The sequence below is a fragment of the Mya arenaria genome, chromosome 7, assembly GCF_026914265.1.
Source record: "Mya arenaria isolate MELC-2E11 chromosome 7, ASM2691426v1".
Classification (NCBI taxonomy): domain Eukaryota; kingdom Metazoa; phylum Mollusca; class Bivalvia; order Myida; family Myidae; genus Mya; species Mya arenaria.
This window is the reverse complement of record NC_069128.1, coordinates 41,995,112-42,002,147: the sequence shown is the minus strand read 5'-3', so window position 1 is coordinate 42,002,147 and position 7,036 is coordinate 41,995,112. Positions and strand designations below refer to the sequence as shown.

At 35.7% G+C, this 7,036-nt stretch overlaps 1 long non-coding RNA gene across 2 annotated transcripts; it reads left to right on the top strand.

Moving 5' to 3' along the window:
* The first annotated feature begins 804 nt into the window (after positions 1–804).
* LOC128240584 (uncharacterized) lies at positions 805–3,799 on the top strand. 2 transcript variants are annotated; one of them, XR_008262204.1, is made up of 5 exons: positions 805–901; positions 1,729–1,858; positions 2,089–2,264; positions 2,523–2,604; positions 3,060–3,799. It is a non-coding gene; the product is annotated as an uncharacterized LOC128240584 (long non-coding RNA). The 2 variants fall into 2 exon arrangements; XR_008262203.1 differs by having other exon boundaries at positions 1,729–2,264.
* Positions 3,800–7,036: the final 3,237 nt, after the last annotated feature.

The window sequence follows — 7,036 nt, the reverse complement described above, 5'->3', positions numbered from 1 at the left end:
TCTTTTTTCCTGAGGATTCTTCGTTGAGGCCTGATACCCGTTGTAACTTAATTTAAAACTTTTCATTGAAATCAATGATAATTTCAAAACTTTCCATTCTTCCTTGCACAAACCATATTTCCAATACTCACAAAGACACATCCAATGACTCCGAAGGACAATAAAATATATACACTGGGGACGAGGTCATGAGTAACCTTTAACAGACGGAGCCAGCACTTCCATAGTTGGCATTATCATATGACAACATCTACATTTAAGATCATTTCATGTATCAGTCCTTTTGCCAATCCATGAGCATGAAGAGGTGACTCACTTTGTATAATATCATGGTCAATTTTTACTAACATCTTGGGTATTCGAGTTCAAAGCTCAGATTCAGAAATGCAAAATAAAAAAAACAAAAACATTGTGTTGTAAAAATGCTAATGTAGGAGATGGCAATAAAAAGCTGTATCGGTTACAAATTATATGTTCTACAACCAGGCACACATAGTTTATTTGTTTTTAATTTTAGTTATACTATAGATAATTTGAACCTTTCAATTATTCATTTTGCTGAGTTTGAGCCAAGGGCCAATATTGACTAATGCCTTGAGGATGAGCTTAAAACCCAAGACCTTGACTTTCCAGTGAACTAATATAGATGTCTCCTCTGACAACAAACGCGTCCACAACAGTTCTAAGTGCCACCACTTGACAAGCTTCCTGTCTTTATCTGCATTTGTGTTGATGGGTTTCCAGGTTTAGACGAGTAAATCACACTTGCTAAATTGAAATATGATTAATAAGTCATAAAGTGCACTTTAAAATTGTGAACACAGGATTTTTACTTCTGTGGTGGCGTGGCTTGCTATTAAAATGTGGAAAATACTTTTACACCTTGCGCAAATTACTGTTGGTAAGATCTTACTTTTCTTATGTTGAGGTATTTTACTCATTTACAAGGACAGTTCAACTTAAGCTTAAATTTGAGGGGAAAATATACTTTATTAAACCTAAACGTAAAAAACTGAAAAAATATACGTTTTTTCCGTAATAAGTATTTGTCATTTATCTCGCTATTATTTGCATGACCAAATTGGCTTCTCACCAAGGCGTCCCGGGTTTAGTTTTCGGTCCATTTATGTTTGTGTTTATGCCGGACTAGTCTGGTTCCGCTTTTAACTCCAGCTCCCGAAACAAAACAAAACACTCGCGCGCAACATCATGCGAGAATTACTTGAAAAATAAATATAGTTTAAACATTCATTGTCGACGACCTCAAAGGGACGTATTATTTAAGATCACGACCATACTTCAGTCTGGTTAAATTTAATTTCAGTATTATCTTACTGTTGGGTTTAAAGTCTTCGTAATCAATAAGTGAGTATTTTATGTTTTAGTTTCAAACTGCGTAATATATTTCCGAAACCTCACAGAAACTATGATGTATATAAATGTATACATATAAAGCATAAAGGGGCAATATCCCACTATGTCATATATCTCACAGCTAATGTGGAACAAAGGGCAAGTATAGAATCTTGAATGAATAAATTTGTGTGTTTTTCTGCATGGTAGCAAGGGAAATATATTTTTGAATATGAACCTGACGTAAAACACGCACTTAATTTGGTTTGTCCTAACCTTTTACACTAATAAGACAAAGACGTACGAACGATCAAACTAAACCTACATAGGTACATGATGATAAATAGTGTTAAAACTGAGTTTTTATTTTGTCAGTGGCTGGTTGTCAAGGTTGTCAAGGTCGGGGCGTGTCGGTACATTGCGGGGACGGCGCCCATCAGTGGATGTTTTGCGCTCCGCCGAACATCACCGTGACAGAGCGAGAGATTTGACCCCACTGCAAATTGTAGTACTAATAGATGTGAAGATGCACCTAAAGCTACTTTAATAATTATATACTTAAAAAAGTGTACAATGTAAATTACATAGATCTGTCTGGATCATTAGAAGGTTTCCCAAACGTTAATAACCTCAAACACAGTTCTACTACATTCCGGGAAATTACAGTTAGATCTAAGACATTATTAAAAGAAGGGATGTTCTAAAATGTTAGAAAATTATTCAATTGTATTGCAGGTATGTATAGAACATACGAGCATAGACAGCACACATCTTTCAACAGTCGTCCACCGACCCGACAGTATGGACACACATCCTTAATACAAGTTCCACAGTGGCAGATAATGAAGCTAGCTCACTCCAAAACCATCGCCATACGTCCAGGAAACGTTCGATCGATTCAAAACTTAAATGTGAGTTTTTCTAAACGCTATCTTCCAACCGGTTGGATTGAATCTTACTCGTATTCCGCTCAGGGTAAAAAGTTATTATTTATATAATATAATGGGGACTGGCCAAGCTTAGTAAGATAATATTAAGTCTGGTTATAACTATCTTGCATTGAACATTTATAACTCCTTTGCATGGACGTGTTAAAGGCTCGGACACGTTCAAATATGTATATTAACTTATGATAAAATAACCATTGATTCATATTTCGTTTTTTTCAGTTTGGCTCATGTTCGGTGTGGTTGCTGGAGGGATAGTCATTATCTGCCTTATAGGACTAATTACCTACAATGTTATCAATTGGTGAGGCCACACTTTATAACAATTGTTTTATGAATGATGATTTTAATGTAAACAAATCCAATGTAAACTACAGGGACAAGCTCAGTAGTCAAACATCCAAGTATAAACCCTTTTTAAAAGGCACAAGGTAAAGGCCCAAAGGCAATGAACGAGAGACACAAGACGTGCATACACCACAAACAGACCGCATATGCATCAAAATAGCTTAATCCATAAATAATCTGACTGCCGCTTTCGAGCGGTATTTGACATGTCATGCAAATTATGATACTGTGGAATTGCGCATGATAAAATATGTATATCGTGGAAAATGTATAAAAGTCCTTGTTCCGTGATACTGAATTATGTCAACATATCAATGATATATTAGATGATTACTTAAAAGATCTTCTCTGATTACTTAACTATTCTAATTGCATAATGCTGAATTAATTTGATCACATTTTCAATTTCAGTGACTTAAAGGGATATGGGAAGATAAAAGAATATGGACGATCCAAAGGAAAAGGTAAAAATAAGTACTTTCTGGGCGAAACACCATCCACTTCAACCCTTTTATCAGCAGAAGAAGCCTATGAAAGCGTCTATGAAAACCATTAAAAACGTACAGAAAATAAGAGTTCAGCAACAGTCTTCGTCTACTTCTAATATGGATACTAACAACACAAATCCAGGGAGTGACATTCAAAATAACAATCATGATGTGTGCAACTTTGATGGAATAAATACCATTAAAAAGAATGCTGTGAGCTTTATCGAACAAAACGATACCGTTACACAAAATACAGAAACATCAAAAACGAGACACAAAACGTGTGTGACAATAATATTGGGTGAAGCCAGATGCCAAATAGACGAAGATAGTGACAACACATATGACCATCTTGTGAACACTCCTAGACGTTCTACACGTCTCAGCAGTAATTTCAGTCACCTCAGTTTTGAAGATGTATAGACAATTTGTGTGGACTTTTGAATGATGACAGTGATCTTATCTTTTACAAGCTATGATTGTATTATATTTTACATGCTGATTGAGAACAGTTAAAATATTCAAGTTTTCTTTAGAGTTCGAAATTGTGAGTTCCCAATGGTATCAAATAGTGGATCGGCCAGTAGGCAAAACATTGCTTTTAAGACCAAGCCTTTTAATATTTGTTAATACGAATTTTTTCAAATAAAGTGTTCGCCTGACTGCATCGGTCTTTAACATGTTTAAATTGATAAATGTACATTATCAAACACTACCTGTAAATAATATTCAGTTTTGTGTGGTAATACATAAATATTACCGGGTCTGATTGATTGAAGCTTAACGTTAAAGGTCACATGGTCAGGAATAAATTGTTTACAAAGCAGACGATAAGTAAGTGAAGTTATTCTATAAAGTGATGTCCTTTATACTCTATTGTCTTAAAAGATGATGCTTGCTCAAAATGAGACTTCTAATTTTATTCATTAATGCTGGGATAATACATATTTAAATTTGACGCTGAAACACCAATTTAAACATTGACCCCATCCGCTTTCCCTACCCGTTCCAAGATGGCAACCCAAATGTTTATTGTTAAACGGTATCCTTCTATTTGTGTTAACTGTTTTTGTTTTCCTTGTATATTTCTTTTTGATTTTCTGTTTGGCGTTCCAATTTTATCTCTGTGGTATTAACAGTGTCATATTTAATATATAGCTGGTTTGCCCATCAATCTCTGTAATTCATCTCCATTACTCATGTCAGAAAGAGTGGGAACATGTTTGTTATATTAAAATCAGAAAAAAAGAAAGCAGTTAGTTTTCACATGACACAGAAGACCATTGCAATCAGTTATGTTCCACTGCTCAAAACACCAACCATAATGTCACACAGGAGCACCATTAAACAAAAGAACAGATTCTATCTCTTGTTTTTTACATTCGATTCATACAATGAAACTCATGGCATTACAAAACACATGGCATACAATCGCTTTACATTTAAGTGCAAATGTTCTCTAAAATACAATCATGAGATTCATGGGCAAAACACTTTAAAGCAAACAAAGGGGCTAAAGAATAATGTATTAATGTACATAACTCCTTATTTTGTAAGGTTAAGCTGCAATTAAAACAACACGTTAGTTATCGATCGTTACTTTTACAAAAGTTTAAAATCATACCATTATCATATATCCATTTGAACGATGCTAGCAATAAAGTTATAAAAAAATAAAACGCACTTTACATTCGTCATTTAACATTTTAAGGAAAATCTAGTTATTTAAAAAAAGAAAATAGTTTTTAAATTCAAATTACAATGGACATCAACGCTCTATGGCTGATGTCATATTTCACCAAAGCAATGGCTGGCTGTCGGGGTCGCGTGTAAACGTAATATACGTATGACTGTCTATCTAATCGAGAAGTTCAAAAGGCATTTGTTTTGCGGGAACAGCATCAGTCTCGTACAATGCAATTACTAAACACCCATTCTTGCACATTCGCTTGTAAATGGTTTCCATTCCTGCCATGTTGATTTCAAATATGCACCATTGCTTCTTTTCTTTACTTAGGCTTTTGAGAGTATCGCTAATGTTTTCTTGCTCGTTCATTTTACAATGTACACTGGATTTTAATAGTTTATTGGTGTAACTCACTCACTCACTCACTCACTCACTCACTCACTCACTCACTCACTCACTCACTCACTCACTCACTCACTCACTCACTCACTCACTCACTCACTCACTCACTCACTCACTCACTCACTCACTCACTCACTCACTCACTCACTCACTCACTCACTCACTCACTCACTCACTCACTCACTCACTCACTCACTCACTCACTCACTCACTCACTCACTCACTCACTCACTCACTCACTCACTCACTCACTCACTCACTCACTCACTCACTCACTCACTCACTCACTCACTCACTCACTCACTCACTCCCTCCCTCGCTCGCTCGCTCGCTCGCTCGATCGATCAATCAATCAATCAATCAATTTATCAAAAAATCCTTTTTAACATTTACCTCACTCGTCTGGTTATATTTATTTACTCGAAGACATGATTAAACGTATTACGGTACACTCATACTGCCCTATTTATTCCATGTCGCTATCTAAAATCGCGTGGACATGACGTCAGCAGAGTAGAATACAACCAAACGTATTTCTCGATATGTTTTAATAATGATTAACATTTGAACTTTAGCTGTAGTCGTTTCTCAAATGAAGCATTTATAAAATCTATTTTCCATTCACCGTGCAATACCGGCAGTCACGTTATAAGGTTAGAGGTCATCGCCTGGTTCTTGAGAATCTGGTCGGAAATTATGTTCGCCATTGAGGCGCCTAGATGACGGAGGTACACAGCGAACCCTATAAAAGCAAAATTGACTTCCTGAAACTTTTGTTACTTTACAAAATCAAAAGCGCGTAAGTAAACATGCCAGTATGGGATTGGACAAAATTAAAATAAAATCAATTAACACAAAAGGTTTGAAAACGTTTATATCGACACATGATACACCAAATTCTCAATTCGAACGATGTGTCGTTTATACCCCCATCGCACTGTCACGGTATTTCTCGCGACATTCCGTACTATGCGTATGACGAGTCTTAAATACTGCATGATTACTCTCACCGAAACCGTGGTGTGTGGTAGTGAGTTGTCTTCGCAAAGTTTGTTCAACCGTATTCATGGGAGCTCTACGCCATGAAATTATTTGTTAGCCATATATACGAGACTTTTAAGACTTCTTTTGACATTAATACAGACTTCTTCAGGAACGAAAGCAACTGAAGTGGGGTTAAATGATATGGTTTGAGTTTATACAGGATATGCTATGATTTTTGTACGATCACATGTACTTTAGATCATTTTCAGTTGTTATTGCACTTCGTTTTAGTTGTGAACCATACGTCCGAGTCTGATTGAAGCTTACGGTTGTAGTCATATGCACTAGAACAAATTGTTTAAAAAGCGGTATTTGAGTAAGTGAAGTAATTCTATGAGTTGTTTTGCTTTATACTTTATTGTCTTTAATATTTATTTTGGCTCAATGTGGGTCTTTTTTATTATATTCCTAAATTGTGTGAAGTTGAGAGATGTAAACAGTGATTCCAAACCCTGAAATGCTTGAACTAGCCATAGTGTGAAGTTGAGCGATGTAATCAGTGACGTCATGTTTATGTGCGTATTTTGTTTGTTTTTCTTGTGTCATTCTTGTTGATTGCCTGTTTGGCGTTCCGTTTTTATACTTGTAGCATAAAGCTAACATTAAATGGATGTCTTCTTGGCTCGTTGGTCCTTGTAAATCATTTGCATTACTCACATCAGAATGAGCGGAAGCAGACCAACCCAGTTGAGTTCGATCGATCTAAAGAACAACATGACGGCGAATCTCTTTAATTACATTCGATTCATATCTTCAAACACTTTATA